The sequence below is a fragment of the Notolabrus celidotus genome, chromosome 6 (genome assembly GCF_009762535.1).
Source record: "Notolabrus celidotus isolate fNotCel1 chromosome 6, fNotCel1.pri, whole genome shotgun sequence".
Taxonomy (NCBI): domain Eukaryota; kingdom Metazoa; phylum Chordata; class Actinopteri; order Labriformes; family Labridae; genus Notolabrus; species Notolabrus celidotus.
This window is the reverse complement of record NC_048277.1, coordinates 37,394,812-37,411,835: the sequence shown is the minus strand read 5'-3', so window position 1 is coordinate 37,411,835 and position 17,024 is coordinate 37,394,812. Positions and strand designations below refer to the sequence as shown.

Sequence of the window (17,024 nt, the reverse complement as noted above, 5' to 3'; positions counted from 1 at the left end):
TGTGATGAAATATAGCACCATCTAAAACAGACCAGCTGAGTCTCTTCATGCTAACAGGCTTACTGTTGTACCTGCCTGTCCGTCTGCTTCTATGGTGTCATCTGTGATGAATGTCATTCGTCTTTGTTTTACTGCCCTCTACTGGTCTGGTGGTGTAGTGCATTTACTTTTTTTCCCTCCATACGTCACTGGCCTGGGACTTCAGCCCGCGGTCGAAACACAGACAACAATGGGGGACCAGGAACCTTTTAGTTCAGGGTGAAGTAGTTCTGGGGGCTAAAAGACCCCGGAGCTATCCAGACTACACTCGTTTTTTGTACCAGGTGTAAAGATCGGCTTTTTTGAATTGGTGTGTATGTGGTTCCGGTACTTCCGGAGCCAGCCTCAAGCGGATCCTCGATGAACTGCAGTTTTTAGCACTCCCACATGGGGGCTCATATTTTCAGACCGAAGGTTGCCGCTCGGAGATAACTTGTCCTACTTTGACCACAGGGGGCACCAAACCCCAAAAGCTTTGCTCCGTAGAAGAAGCTTGCTCCTGCAACTTTTGATGCTGAACTTCTTGAGTACTGAACGATGATTACAAAGTATGTTCATGACCATAAATCAGTTCCCTTGTAATGCCGGCTCAGATTTATGAGTGTTTTTCCACATCACACAGCTGCAGCAGCGACAGACTGTTCGTCAAACGTGACATTTCGTTGCTTTATGTGAGCAAGTTTCTACCTTCTTAAACAAGTCCCTCTGAAAGAAATGTTTTTATCATCTGCTTGCGTCTGTTTCTGAGAAAATCAATGATAGAGGAGGATGCACACACACACACACACACACACACACACACACACGGTCTCCCTCTCCTCGCTCTCTCGTCCTCGCCTCCTCTCCTCATCATAATGGGCTCCTTTCTCCCCTAATGGCCTTCCTCTCACAGAGACGTCTCAGTCGATTTCACACAATATCGCTGATGATTCACCAGAGGAGCCTGGTAATTGGGGGAAATATTCCTGTTCAAACACTCCTTTAGTGGACGGGCTCTCGGTGTGTGTCACGCTGAGTGAGTGCGAGGTGAATTGACGGACTGGTGTTAAGAAACACGTGTGAAAAATCCCAATCAAACGGACTTCTAACCCATAATTCACCATTCTTAGCTGTACTTGCCGGCTCTGTGTGATGTGAGCGGTTTGTCTTCACCTGGTAAAGTCAGGATACTTCTGTCGGCCCTAGAGTTGAGTATTAGTTAAATTTCTTTTACATCCTTCTTTCTTACATCTTTCCTTTTTGATAAAGCTTATAGTTAGAGCTGGATCAGGCTTGGACCAGGTCTTAGTTATGCTGCTATAGGCTTAGACTGACACACTTGGATCCTGTCTTTCCCTCTCCCTCCTCTCTCTGCCTGTCTCTCACTTTAACTCTTCCTGTCCCATTAAAGTTACTAACCATAGACCTTTCTGGAGTCCCTGAGCTCCCTTGTCTCGTAGGTTCCTCTGGATCTCTGCTGTAGATTCCTTTTTTGGGTCTGTCATTCCTTCTTTCTTTTCTTTTATTCTTCATTCCTTTGTTTTTCTTTCTTTTTTCTTTTTCTCCTTTATTTCAAATCTTCTTTATTCTTCCTTCTTTCTTTTCATCTTTCTTTCAGTCCCTTGTTTTCCTTTCTTTCTTCCTTTTCTCCTTTATTTCAAATCTTCTTTATTCCTTCTTTCTTTCTTTCTTTCTTTCTTTCATTTATATTCCTTTCTCCTTTCATTCATTTCTGCTTTGTTCTTTCCATGTTTCTTTAATCTTTACGTCTCCTTTTCTTTCCTTCTGTCATTCTTTTACCATTTATTCTACTCTTTTTCTTTCTTTTTTCCTTTCTTCCTTTCTTTCTTTCATGTTTCTTCATCCTTTATGTCTCCTTTTCTTATCCCGTCCTTTCCTTCTGACATTTATTCTCCTCTTTTCTTTCTTCTGGTCTCCCTCTCTTCTCTCTTTTCTTAGACCTTTCTGGAGTCCCTGAGCTCCCTTGTCTCGTAGGTTCCTCTGGATCTCTGCTGTGGATTCCTTTTTTGGGTCTGTCATTCATCCTTTCTTTTCTTCTATCTTTCATTCCTTTGTTTTTCTTTCTTTCTTCTTTTTCTCCTTTATTAATTTCTTATTGATTCCTTCTTTCTTTCTTTCGTTCTTCTTTTCTGTTTTTCCTTCATTCCTTCTCTCTTTCTTTTTCGGCTTTCTTTCAGTCCCTTGTGTTTCTTTCTTTCTTCCTTTTTTTTCTTCCTTTTTCCTTTCATTCATTTCTGCTTTGTTCTTTCCATGTTTCTTCATCCTTTATGTCTCCTTTTCTTTCCTTCTGTCATTCCTTCAACATTTATTCTCCTCTTTTTCTTTCTTCTGGTCTCCCTCTCTTTTCTCTTTTCTTACTTTAACTCATCCTGTCCCATTAAAGTTACTAACCATAGACCTTTCTGGAGTCCCTGAGCTCCCTTGTCTCGTAGGTTCCTCTGGATCTCTGCTGCTGTGGACGTGCCAGACTCCAGCTGCTACAACTACTACTATCCGTCTCCCCACTATCATCTCTCTCTCTCTTCATCTCCCTCTATCCCTCTCTCCAACACGGTCTCAGCAGATGTGTGTCTAACATGAGTCTGGTCCTGCTGGAGGTTTCTGCCTGTTAAAGGAAGTTTGTCCTTGCCACTGTAACTTGCTAAATGCTGCAAAGTGCTCTGCTCATGGTGGATTAAGATGAGATCAGACTGAGTCCTGTCTGGAAGATGGGACTGGATCTGATCCGGTCTTGATGTTGGGTCTTTGTTAATAATAGAACATAGAGTACGGTCTAGACCTGCTCTGTTTGGAAAGAGTCTGAGGAGAACAATTGTTGTGATTTGGCACTTTATAAATAAAGATTGATTGATCCTTGCTCAAACACTGACGTACTTTAACGATGTAAACATGTGCTGATTTTCTCTCTACACATTATTTCTGAAATCCAAATCCATAAAACCCTTCTAATTTAACATTTTAGGGTCTTCTGGATTGTCATTTAAGTTGCTGAAAGCCTTTGTGATGTCGGGGTTAAAGCCTTTTCCTGCTTCACACCCAGCATTAGCTTTGTAGGCGAGTAATTACCAACAGCTGTGGAATATTATTGATGGCTGAGGATGTTAAATGTCAACTTATGTCAATTTATCGACTCGTTAGGGATATATTTCAGCTGTGAGTAGCTTCAAGAACAAATGGCAAAGATCAGCTCTGCTGTAGGCAAGTTCTGCTGTATCTCAGAGCATCGTCATATTGATGTTTTACACCTGTCTCTGGTTTATCCTGCAGTTACTGACAAACCAAGACTTCCTTTTCCATGAGCCGCATTGTTTACAGTGAACTTCTTAGAAAAACGAACACTTGGATATAAATCCGCATGATGAGACTTAAAGCTGGGGCTGGTAGTCTCGGAAAACTAGCATGAATTTGAATGTAGCATTTCCTCAGGACTCCGTCTATGTCCCACCTGTCCACATGGAGAGGCTTTATGACCCGTTCAGTAGCCAGCCAGTAGGGGGGGCTCCATATTTTAAGGCTGGATTTTGGGGGAGCTGTCATGTCGTCATTTTTTTTATACATACAGTCTACGGTGAAGTCACAGCAGCTTCGAGTTAACGAGATAACATCAGATATGAGTGTTTATGTAACTCTTAAAGCTGGGGTTGGTAATCAGATTTAGATCCACTTTTTGTTCTACTGGTTAAAATGATCTTTATGTCCTGATGGTAATCAATACATAATGTGTTCTTAAAAAAGAGGTAAAAAAAGCTGCTATCTACAGCCGGAGTAAACCTGGGAAAACACCAACCAATCACCGTTTTTGGGTCCCAAAATGTTAAACCAATCAGATCCCGTCCTGTCGTTCTGCCCGCCTCCTGCAGAGCGTACATTTCCCCGGCGTTCACTCCCCGTCTCCTGCCTCTGCTTCCCCTGACTCTACTGACTGCCCCTCTCGCTCCACCTCGGGCCTGTCCCCTCTGACCCCATGAGGGGCTTTGCTCAGGACTGTAGTCCGGATCAGAGTCTAAAAAGCTCTCACCACGGGGGCTCTGACAAGCAGAAGAATGAATGACATTTAGTAAGTCCTACAGAAATGTAGATGTACTGTAGCGTCCGTCCGGACGCTGTAGGGATGACGAGCCGATTGGTGAACACGTTGATCTTTAATAACCGGTCACTGTCGGCCGTTACCACGACAACCAACAAAACGACAATCAGTGTTTGAATGAATGAAGAACTTCTCCTCTTGTCTCTCCTCTCTCCCGCTCACACTCTCTACACCTCTCCTGATGCCTTCACTGACTGTCAACACTGTAGGAATTAAGAGCATCTACACTGAACAGGTTTAAAAAACAGTAGAGCTGTTACAGTGTTATATATGTGTTATAACTTTTCTCCTGATATCGTGTCACCAGGACAACTGGATAATGCTAGCATGACAGTTGTGAGTGCTAACAGCAGCCATGTTTGTTTGTGTTTTTAACTTTCACTATGAGAATGTTTTGGTGAGGACCGGTTTTGAATCAGTCACCATCATAGCGGGGGGGGGCGTCGTTTTGGAGGAGCTCCGAGGGAGGAGGGGAGGAGGGGTGGGGTTAGACGGAGTCCTGAGGAAATGCTACATTCAAATTCATGCTAGTTTTCCGAGACTACCAACCCTAGCTTTAAGAAGATATTTCAAAATCCTGCCGCCCAGAAATGTGAAATCTACACATTTAAATCATGGATGTGCAGATTTCCCATGCCTGAACTGCACATTTTGAATTCAGTTGCTTAGTTAAGTCTCTTATGTGCATGTGTATTAACATTTAAGAAACAAATCAGTGTCCCTTTTCTTCTTTTATTTCAAGCAGCTGAATTTAGCGTCCTGAATCAGTCCTGAACAGACAGGGGGGGCTTGTTCTTCCCGCAGAGAGCTCATCAGTGAGTTCATGCTTGTAATGGTTATACAAAGCAACTGGATGATGCTCTGTGATATTCGCTTTATTTACTAATTGTCTGCTTAACAGAAGCTAATTCCTTCTCATTAATTCTTTAAATGTAAGCCGTGTGAAGCGATCATCTGTCCGTTGCTGTTAAAGAGCCCCCCGGTCTGTTTGTGTGTCCTGGTGACGCACGCCCGCTCATCAGCTGTGCAGGTTCATTATGCAGAGTATCTTTAACTACATCTTAATGCAATAAATACACTTCATTAACACATGATTTAACTTAAAACAACAGGCGAGGTGATGAGTTTAAAGCTATGCCCTGAATGGAATCATCTCTCGCTCATTTTTAAAGCCCTCCTAGAGGCGCGGCGTTAGAAATAAGCATCCTCTTTAAAAACGCCATAATACTCACATCCTGCAGCGGCTTCACTCTGTGGAGTTACACACAGTCTGTCACTGCTGAATTAAACATACATGAATAATATAGAGGTCACTGCTTTACATAAAGCTGGAATTAATGCATCAGGATGCAAGCTATGTTATAACTGGGATGATTTTGGGCTTGATTCCTGAATAAGCTGAGTCCAGATTTTCAATTTGTTCTAAAGACTATCTTGCCTGTGGTACGAGGCATTTAGCGATTTATTTCACGTCATGACAGCAACAAAGTGATCTAATAGTGAACAGACACACTGGGATCCTGCCTGTCTCTTACTTTAACTCTTCCTGTCCCATTAAAGTTACTAACCATAGACCTTTCTGGAGTCCCTGAGCTCCCTTGTCCCGTAGGTTTGCTCTGGCCTGCTGCTGTGGACGTGCCAGACTCCAGCTGCTACAACTAGTCCTTCCGAAAGTCTCTAAAAGTAGTATGGGAGGTAGAGCCTTCAGATATCAGGCCCCTCTCCTTTGGAATCATCTACCAGTCAGGGTCCGGGAGGCAGACACCCTCTCTACTTTTAAGAGTAGGCTTCAAACTTTCCTTTTTGATAAAGCTTATAGTTAGAGCTGGATCAGGCATGGACCAGCTCTTAGTTATGCTGCTATAGGCTTAGACTGACACACTGGGATCCTGTCTTTCTCTCTCTCTGCCTTTTTCTTCCTTTAACTCTTCCTGTCCCATAAAAGTTACTAACCATAGACCTTTCTGGAGTCCCTGAGCTCCCTTGTCTCGTAGGTTCCTCTGGATCTCTGCTGCTGTGGACGTGCCAGACTCCAGCTGCTACAATTACTACTACTATCCGTCTCCCCACTATCATTTCTCTCTCTCTTCACCTCCCTCTATCCCTCTCTCCAACACGGTCTCAGCAGATGTGTGTCTGGTCCTGCTGGAGGTTTCTGCCTGATTTATAAGTCGGACTTAAGGCGAACTTGTTTTAGAGCAGAAGTGTAAAGATGAGGTTTTTGGACTACCAACATTATCATCATGGTTTTGAAGCACTTCAGCCTAAAGTCCACAGGATGCGTTGCGTTGCACGTCCCAGCCAATGCGTTCCCATTCTAGTCAATGCTCTAGGGTCCACAGGGTGCACTGCATAGACCATATACGGATTCCAGACCGTTTAAAGATCGTTTAGATCAGAAATACTCATCAATTATGGGTGTAAGCTACAAACAGATGAAGATCCGGGTGTTGGGGCCATCCTGATTGATTGTTTTCAGGTTTTGCACTTTCTTCTTTAGAATCAGAGTCTTAAGTTTCAAGGTTTTCCCTTCTGTAGGACCGGTATGTGCACACCTTTTCCTTTTCTTGAGTGCTGTCTTTGTGGTTTTGGTCTAAAAAATGATCTTGCATGCATTCCTTGCTTTTGAAAACCCTGAAAACCAAAGCTGGTGGTCTTGTTGGACCGACCAGCTGTGTTTGTAGTCTCCTGTGTTGTTTGTGTGTTTGCCTGTGTCCTGATCAGCCGAGTATAAACCTGGAGGAAGAGAGTGTGATGAAATCTGTGGTTCTTTAAATAACTTCCAACTGTCAAGTGTGTGAAAACACTCGGCCGAGGTGTAAGAATCAACTCAGGATGAGGATCATTTTGGGGTCTGTTGTTTCTGTTAATAGAAAGCAGTCACAAGTTTCAACATTTTTTTTTCTCACACTGTCTACATGCTGACATAGTACAAGTGTCACTTCATTCTGGTCCCAGTGCGGGGTGTTAATTGGTTTGAATCTGCTCTCTACTCCTGTGATCTTGAACCTGAAGCTTCCCGACGGGTCCTGATATGATTAATCCATCAAGTCAAAACTGAAGACTACTTCTGAATCTATTTCAGGGGGAAGAACAAACTGATACACAACATTTGAGGTTAGTTTTGGTGCCAATTATACTCTACTATATCCATCTAGTGCTGCTTTTTTAGTTTTGAGATGTTTGTTTGCTCCATTTATTTACAGAATCTTTATAAACAGCAGTCTTCCCTCACAGGTCTGGACCATAGACTGTAAAAAATATGGACGTAGGATCCGTGACGTCACCCATCTGTTTCTGAAGAGCTGTTTTGAGACCAATCGGCTGCGGCAGCCATATTGCTTCTGTCGAGCCAGTGTGACGTAAAGAGGCGGGCTTTGAGCCTCCTAGCCAACAGCTGCAGTGTTCCTGCAGGCAGCTGTGCCTCTGATTGGAGGACTAGTAATCTCAATATCTTCGAAATTACCGAATTAGAAAAAAGTTCACCCCCCTCACAGTGAGAGGACATCGAGAAATTAGCTATTCAGACTCCACTCATCTTTTGTACCAGGCTGTAAACATGTTTATTAATGCTGCAAAGATCGGCTTTTCCCCATTCATGTGTATGTGACTTCCGGTACTTCTGGAGCCAGCCTCAAGCGGATCCTCGATGAACTGCAGCTTCTAACACTTCCGCATTGACTCATATTTTTAGACCGGAGGTTGCCGCTTGGTCTGGACTTTGGTATGAGAGGGCTTCTAATTTCCAGTTTGCTTGTAGTTTAAGGATTGACCAATCACATATCAGCAGGCTTTGGTGTCTGCAGGAAAAACAGTCTGTATGGAGAGCAAAAGCAGGCAGACCCATAATCCACCGTATCGTATCTTGAATCCAATGGTTGGTAACCTGACATTTCAAATTTCTGTACGTTTAAAATAACAGATGCCTGTACGCATTTTTAGATAATACTTGATGATCAAGCAACTCACTGAACATCTGTGTTTTCAGTGTCCAGGTTTCTTGAATCTAATTTCGTATCTTACAAATCTGCATCATGATTGCAAGTAACGGCCACATTCCACCGGATACGTGATCACTCCGTCTCCGAACCGTCACCGGATCTGATCGGTTTCTATTCTAGTCAATGTGTTAACTTCCACTGGATCAGCTCTGTTGCGTTCCAGCTGCGTCAGATACACGGTCTCAGAGCTCAAACAGCTTGTTCTCTTTTTCTGTTCTCAGAGCGGTTAGCTAGTTCTAGTTCTTTTTCACCACTGTCTGACATCCTGCTGTCTTCTTCTGGTGTTTAGCCGCTGTCTTCTTCTTCTGGGGTCGGTAAACTACCGTTCGCGCTCCAGTCATTCATGCCGTTAGCGCCGCTGTGTGGAGTCATTAAGTAGTGAGAATCTAGCGCTGTATTTATCCAATTAAAGTATCGATATTCAGCCCCTCGTATGGATACTTGTATCACACAGGTTTAGTGGTGCAACAGATCATCGTTGATCCGTGATCCGTACGGATGCCTCTCCACGGATCAGCACGGACGTGGTCCGTGGATCGGTTGATGAAAAAAGACTGCATGTTCAATCCACACTGTCATATGTATGAGAGCATTTTGGTCTCCCTGTGAAATACAGTGAAGGCTGAATGTGATTGAGCCACGTTATTAAATTCCGTCGCGCACCCACTAGACCAGAGGCCGTCAATACGCGGCCCGCGAACCACATCCGGCCGCCTATTTGTGACCCCCGAACTGTTACTCCTTCACTCTGTGTTTTGGTCGGGTCACTTGTGTTTACCAGGACTTGTCTCCATGTCAACAATATGCAGACAGGCTGTTACTGGGTCACTTAGAGTCCAATGCTGCGAGTGCAATTTTAACTTTCACTTTCGTTTCTGGAGCAGTTCACATATTTGCACTTTGCCAGCTGTAGGACCCGAGAATGCACGAAAACAGTCTGTTCACAGTTTGCAGCTCAAAGAAAAGTGGACGGTGAAAATCAGCAAATGAAAGAAGAATGAAGTGAAACTTTTGAAGATTCTCTGCTCCTTCACTTGCCATGCCATGAAATGCAGTGAATGAGGCAGGACTGGGCCCACAGTAAATTTTGAGTTGACTGTTGTTTTTATTTAATGGGCAAAAGTTTACAAGTGTTTTACAAAATAAATGGAGGACAAAGTTATATTTGTCTTTTTTTTTTTTTTTTTGCTGATCCGAAAAATGATCCGATCCGTGACTCAAAACCGTGATCTGATCCGAACCGTGAGTTTTTTGATCCGTTGCACCCCTACACAGGTTAGGACGACCATATATTGCCACATCGATATTTTGTCCCACTCCTATCCCTGATACTCCTTTTCCACCGAGGCAGTTTCAGAGCCAGTTCGGAGTCGGCGCTCAATTGTAAACCGTCTTAGACTGCGAGTGGACCGGCTCCTGGCCGGAAAAAGCGGTTCCAGAGCGGCTCCAATTCTTTGCTGGTCTAGAACCACGAACCGCTTACGTCAGGGGCGAGGGGCAGAGCGGGGTTGCCGTGATCAAAAACACAAACCAAAAATGTTTCCGCCATTGTCCTGCAGCGTAAAAACAAAAGAGACTAATGGATTCCAAGGCGAAGCAGTGGTCGGCCGAGGAGACAAGCTGCTGTTCATTTATTCATTTTAATTCATTTTATTTAAAGGCGCCTTTCTGGACACCCAAGGTCACCTTACAACATAGCAATAACAAAACTAGTCCATGCATTTGTTACCTCCAGGTTAGATTACTGTAACTCCCTCTTATCAGGCTGCCCCAATAAGTCTCTAAAGATTCTTCAGCTAGTTCAAAACGCCGCAGCTCGAGTATTGACTAAAACTAGGAAGAGAGAGCACATCTCTCCAGTGTTAGCTTCTCTACACTGACTCCCAATAAAATGTAGAATAGAATTTAAAATCCTTCTTTTAACCTACAAAGCCCTTAAAAATCAGACACCCTCGTATCTTAAAGAGCTCATAGTGCCCTATTACCCCTCTAGAACTCTACGCTCCCAACATGCAGGCTTGTTAGTTGTACCTAAAATCTCTAAAAGTAGTATGGGAGGTAGAACCTTCAGTTATCAGGCCCCTCTCCTTTGGAATCATCTACCAGTCAGGGTCCGGGAGGCAGACACCCTCTCCACTTTTAAGAGTAGGCTTCAAACTTTCCTTTTTGATAAAGCTTATAGTTAGAGCTGGATCAGGCTTGGACCAGCTTTTGTCATGCTGCTATAGGCCTAGACTGCCGGGGGAACTGGCACACTGACACACTGGGATCCTAGGTCACCCCCTTCCCCCCAACCCCCTCATCACTTACTTTAACTCTGCCTGTCCCATTAAAGTTACTAACCATAGACCTTTCTGGAGTCCCTGAGCTCCCTTGTCTCGTAGGTTCCTCTGAGCTGCCGTAGACGTCCTCCTGCTGCGGACGATCTGGACTCCAGCTGATACGGACGTGCTGGACTCCAGCAGCAACAGCTTCTACGACTCGTCTCATCACTATCACTTCTCTCTCTTACTCCCCTCTATCTGTCTTTCCAGACCCAACTCAGTCGAGTCATGATGTGTGTCTAACATGAGTCTGGTCCTGCTGGAGGTTTCTGCCTGTTAAAAGGAAGTTTTTCCTCACCACTGTAACTAGCTAAATACTGCGATGTGCAATGCTCATGATGGATTAAGGTGGGGTCAGACTGAGTCTTACCCTGTCTTGAAGTTGGGTCTCTGTTCATAATTTGACATAGAGTGGTCTAGACCTCCTATGTTTGTAAAAGCGTCTTGAGATAACGTTTGTTGTGATTTGGCGCTATACAAATAAAGATTGATTGATTGATTGATAATAAAAGCAACACTCAACAGTAAATAAATACATACATTAGAATAAAGAATACAATACTAGAAAAATGAAAGAGGGAAGGGGAAGTCATTCCAGTCCCAAGGAGACAGATTAGAGTGAGTATGCTTGGTGGAAAAGGTGAGTTTTGAGGCGGGATTTGAAGGTGGTGGGAGACGTGGAATTCTGTAAGTCCTGGGGGAGAGAGTTCCAGAGGTGGGGGGGTCCGAGCGGCTGAAGGCTCTCGACCCCATGGTGGTCAAACGAGCAGGTGGGAGGGTGAGTTGGATGGAAGAGGAGGACCTGAGACTATGGGTGGGTATTTTGGTATGGAGGAGGTCAATGAGGTTCTGAGGAGCTAAGTTGTGGATGGCCTTGTAGGTGAGGAACAGAATCTTAAAGATGATGCAGTATTTAATGGGAAGCCAGTGGAGCTGCTGCAGGACAGGTGTGATGTGGGCTGGTGGAGGGGGTTCTGGTGATGGATGTGGGCAGTGGAGTTTTGAACCAGTTGAAGTTTATGAATGGATTTGTCTGGTAAACCAAAAAGAAGGGAGTTGCAGTAATCTAGGTGAGGTGGAGGTGACCAGGGTGTGAACCAGAAAGGATGTACTGTTGGGTGAGAGAGATGGACGCCATCGTAGTTGTTGTGAGGGAAAGTTTGGGCTAGCACTCCTGGGAGAAGCGGTCACGTTAATCTGACAGCATGACGTGCCTCTTCCACCTGCTTGAGCGGGCGGAAAAACAAACAGGTGCCGTGTGGGTTGCGAGTAGGGATGCTCCGATCAGGTTTTACGCTGCCGATTCCTATACCGATCAGCCATGAGTGCCGATCACTGCCGATCACCGATACCGATCACATGGACTTTCTGTACATTTTTCTATTTAGTTATGGTGAGTGCTACATCATCTGGGAAAAAAGGAACCATAAAATCACCTTAATTTAGAGAGAAAAAAACATGTTTTTTCTTACTTCTTCAAGAGAAAAAATACAAAAACCTTGCAGGCACAATGCAGCAACTACTCAGTCAAAAGGACAACTGAGAGACACTTAAATGTACCTGCTATCAGTAACCCAATCTTGAACAGATTGGAAACATTAAGGCTCTCAACAGGCTAAATAGTGCAGAAAGTCTAATAAATAAAAGACAATATGTCTCACAAGTTTGTCTTTCTGAATATGCCATGTTTGAAACTTGTGAAACTTACAGAGAATGAGATTCCCTCTTTAGGGAGACGTTCGATGTGAGAGTACACAGTCTGGTGGAGCTCTGGCAGCGCTACGTCTGTGAATTATTTACGTCCTGGTGGCACGTAGCGGGACTCCAAGTGAGAGAGCAGTCAGCGGAACCCGGTGTCTTCCACCACTGAGAAAGGCTCATCTAACCCGATGAATTCAATTATTTTTCTGGTTATTAGCTCACAGCCTTCTGACTGTCACGCTCATACAGGCGAGTGTTGCCACTGTGGGCTGTGTTAGCTGCCGTCTGACTGATGCTGCTCCGGCTGTCTTCTTTTCATTCACTGCCGTGAGTCTCAAAAACTCACCATACTCCGCCAAGTGTTTGCTCTTTAAATGTCGTATTAAATTGGTTGTGTTGAAACTTTTTTTAAACTTTTTTCGCATGCATGTGTTGCAGGATGCAAACTTTACATCACTTTCTTTTTTTTTTTTTTTTTCTTTTTCCTCTTGTCTGCATATATATTTCTGGTTTGTGTCATGTTTGTCACAAACTGTCAAATATTCATGCAATTTATTCTTGCAGCAAAAGAAAAGAAAGAAAACCTTTTTCTTCTGTGCTTGTGACTGTGTGCATGCAACCATCACCATCCCTCTTAGAACTCTGGCCTATCTTTTATTGACAGCTAATATCATGTTCTGTAAAAGAGGGCGTGCACACCTAGGTGGGCCAAAAAAAATAAAAAAAATAAGAGAAAGTGAAAGAAAGATTACATAAGGATATACAAAGGGACAGGGAGAGAGAAGGAGAGAGAGACCTAACACACTTAGATGTAGAGGGACCATCTCACCATGATGCCAAAAAAAAAAAAAAACTCTGTGTGGTGATACTAATGATTAAGCAACCCTTAGTGTCCACAATCATTACTGAAGCTTGGGTCGCAGAGGGTTGCCGCCGTGCTGTGTTCTATTTGTGTAACAAGACCACCACTGGTGCAGATGAAACCACTTGGGTCAGACCAGCCGAGCGGTACGGCCCGGCACCCGGGCCGCGAGAGCAGTCAGACCGAAGGACCCAAACCGCCGCGGGAGACCCAGGCCAGGGGACAAGCCAAGGACCCAGACCGGAAGCAAGCAGGTACCGCCGGAGCACCCAGGGCGACCCCCAGGTCACCCAGTAGGAGGAAAGGGGGGCGAGGGGGGAGAGATCCCGCAGCCCCCCCAAGGGACACCCCCACAACACCGCCCCCACAGCCCCCCAAGACGGAGCCAAAGGAGCCACCAGGGCCGAGGGGGCCCGGCACCAGGAGCAGACAGCCAGGCAGACGGGCAGGACCAGGACCAGAGCCCACCAACCGGCGCGCCGGAGCGGGGGGAGGGCGGAGGCGGCAGGGCCAATCCCACCCGCCCCCCCCAGATGGCCCGACCACTCCCCCCACCCACACCCCCCACCCACGCCCTGCGACTGATGGACCAGGCCGCGGGGGCATGGAGGGACACCCCAATGGCTGCCGTAGTAACACCCCCCCCAGCCGCGCACCACCCCACCCCCCCAAGAGGACCGCGAGGGAACCCCGGGAAACCCGGCCCCGAGGGCAGCCAAACTTTACATCACTTTCACAGACTGTGTAAAAGTTCCACACTGCAGACATGTTTGTTGTGGTTTGCCGCTGCGCGCCTGCGCAGTGTGAAGGAAAGGGGGAGGGGTCACACTACACACAGGTCCTCTTCAGGCTGCAGGCTGCCAAGTATGAGCCACAGTGATCGGCAATGAAAGGCATTGATCGGCATACACCGATCACATACTTTTTCACGGAAATCGGCCGATAATGATCGGTGGCCGATCGATCGGAGCATCCCTAGTTGCGAGTTTAACCAGCTCCAAACCAGCGCGAGCACCAGCCCGGAAACACAACCCGGTTCACACTGGTAGAAAAGAGGTACAAGTGTGCGAGATGTCAGCACCCATTGGGGGGAATTTTGGCACCACTTTCGTACAAATCTTCAAATACGGTAAACTGACCTAACCCGTTATTAGAGCAGAAGCTGAAAGCACAACACTGTCTGTATCCTTGAGTCTGAAGAAATCAAAGGCTGTTTTGAACTTAAGTGATGTGGTGAATCAAGGTCACGATGAAAGAACAGTAGCTACAGTTATCAAAGCGTGCTGCAGCCCTCCTGTTTACTGAAAGAAGGTAAACAAGCAGCAGAAAGACACTGAAAGTACCCAGAGGTCAGTGCAAACTCATCAGACTCCTGTGCGTTAAGTCAAACTGTGACTGTGTGGGATAAGCTCTGCAGCAGGAGGTCGGCTGCCATGACTATAATCAGCGGTTCCTCCCGTTAGAACAGAGTTATTCGTGATTATTAGAGGGTGGACGTCCTTGTATGGAAACGGGGGAAAGGACAAATGAGCTCCTGCAGTTTCCCCCTGCTTGCTTTGCTCTGTCCTCCGTCTCTCTATCCACCGCTCAGACCGTGTTTAAAGACGAAAGGACACGGACCTCCGGGTGCTGAAACACGGAGGATAATCTAAAATGAAAGATAAAGGCATCCATAGCTGTGACTCAGAGAGCTATTGGAGACAATTGTCTATCATTTGGAGACAGTTTCACTGGATGGGGGCGTTTTAAACACACTTATCTGATAGAGTCCATTTCTCCACAGAGAGGACATGACGATGGACGGATATGAGCGTGAAGGAATGTTTCGTCTTCCTAATTTAAGTATGCAGCGACACGACTCTAATGAGGCAGTCCAGTTTAAAACAACCCTCACTGTAGTGTTCACACATGCTCTAATCAGACACAACCTGCACCTGAGGATGCACCGCTTCCTCTAGGAAACACCTTATATATGCCTCCTCTAGGAAACACCTTATATATGCCTCCTCTAGGAAACACCTTATATATGCCTCCTCTAGGAAACACCTTATATATGCTTCCTCTAGGACACACCTTATATATGCTTCCTCTAGGAAACACCTTATATATGCCTCCTCTAGGACACACCTTATATATGCTTCCTCTAGGAAACACCTTATATATGCTTCCTCCAGGAAACACCTTATATATGCTTCCTCTAGGAAACACCTTATATATGCTTCCTCTAGGAAACACCTTATATATGCTTCCTCTAGGAAACACCTTATATATGCTTCCTCTAGGTAGCATAATGAGGAAACACCTTATATATGCTTCCTCCAGGAAACACCTTATATATGCTTCCTCTAGGAAACACCTTATATATGCTTCCTCTAGGAAACACCTTATATATGCTTCCTCTAGGAAACACCTTATATATGCTTCCTCTAGGAAACACCTTATATATGCTTCCTCTAGGAAACACCTTATATATGCTTCCTCTAGGAAACACCTTATATATGCTTCCTCTAGGTAGCATAATGAGGAAACACCTTATATATCCCTCCTCTAGGAAACACCTTATATATGCCTCCTCCAGGAAACACCTTATATATGCTTCCTCTAGGAGACACCTTATATATGCTTCCTCTAGGAAACACCTTATATATGCTTCCTCCAGGAAACACCTTATATATGCTTCCTCCAGGAAACACCTTATATATGCTTCCTCTAGGAAACACCTTATATATGCTTCCTCTAGGAAACACCTTATATATGCCTCCTCTAGGTAGCATCACAAGGAAACACCTTATATATGCCTCCTCTAGGAAACACCTTATATATGCCTCCTCTAGGAAACACCTTATATATGCCTCCTCTAGGAAACACCTTATATATGCCTCCTCTAGGGAACACCTTATAAATGTGTCCTCTAGGTAGCATCACAAGGAAACACCTTATATATGCCTCCTCTAGGGAACACCTTATAAATGCGTCCTCTAGGTAGCATCACAAGGAAACACCTTATATATGCCTCCTCTAGGGAACACCTTATATATGCCTCCTCAAAGAAACACCTTATATATGCTTCTAAAAGCATGTCTTAAATATAACCATAGACCTTTCTGGAGCCCCTGAGCTCCCTTGTCTCGTAGGATCCTCTGGACCACTGGTCCAACAATCGATCCATGCTACCAGCAGGATTCGGTGCATATCAACCCCCCTGCTGTCTCCCCATGTTTTCTGTCTTTCTCAAGCTGTCCAATCAAATAACAGCAAAACAAACATACCCCAAAACAAGTGGAGTGTCTTCCAATGCTTCACATACTAAAATCTGAGCAGCTATATTAAAGGTGTAAAAGTCAATCAGCTAAAAGGTTCTTCAAGTGTTGAAAAATGAAAAAACGTTTTGGTAAGTTTATCCGAATTTGCTTTAAACACAAAAAACTACAGTTAGAGGAATTTTGGATCCACCCAAAGGTGCATTTCGATCCAAGAGTTCTGTTTTAGATGGTGCTATATTTCATCACAGATGGATTCACTGAATCAACACGTGAGAGGAGATAAGCGCGAGTAGCAAAGACGTTTCAACACGGCTTTAAAATCCTTTGGAACTCAAAAAGCCGTGATCGCAGAGATCGGCCGGTGTTTTGGTTTAAACAGCGACCCTGTTAACTGGAGACTCTCAGCCGGATGCATCCCTCATAAACGTCTTTAGACCATCATTAAATATCTGATGAGGATATTTTGTAATCTTAATAAAAACTAAACTAGTTTGCATTCCCAGGAACTCCCTCTGTGTTTCAACAGCTGTGTAAACTCCACAAACACTGACACGTTCAGCTGAAGGTCTCCAGTTTACAGGGTCACTTTTAAAACCGGAACACCGGGAGGAGAGACGCATTCACGGTGGGCTGAGAGAAGACTACTGTTACAAGCTGCTAAATCAAGAGAATCACAGCTTCTTCTTTTGAAAAGTACACACACATACAAAAAAGATAGAACAAATAAAAACTAATGAAAGAAAGAGA

At 44.8% G+C, this 17,024-nt stretch overlaps 1 protein-coding gene across 1 annotated transcript in view; it reads right to left on the bottom strand.

The window, feature by feature from the left end:
• The window catches only part of pot1 (protection of telomeres 1 homolog), an 82,762-nt gene that overhangs the window by 29,083 nt on the left and 36,655 nt on the right, over positions 1–17,024 (bottom strand).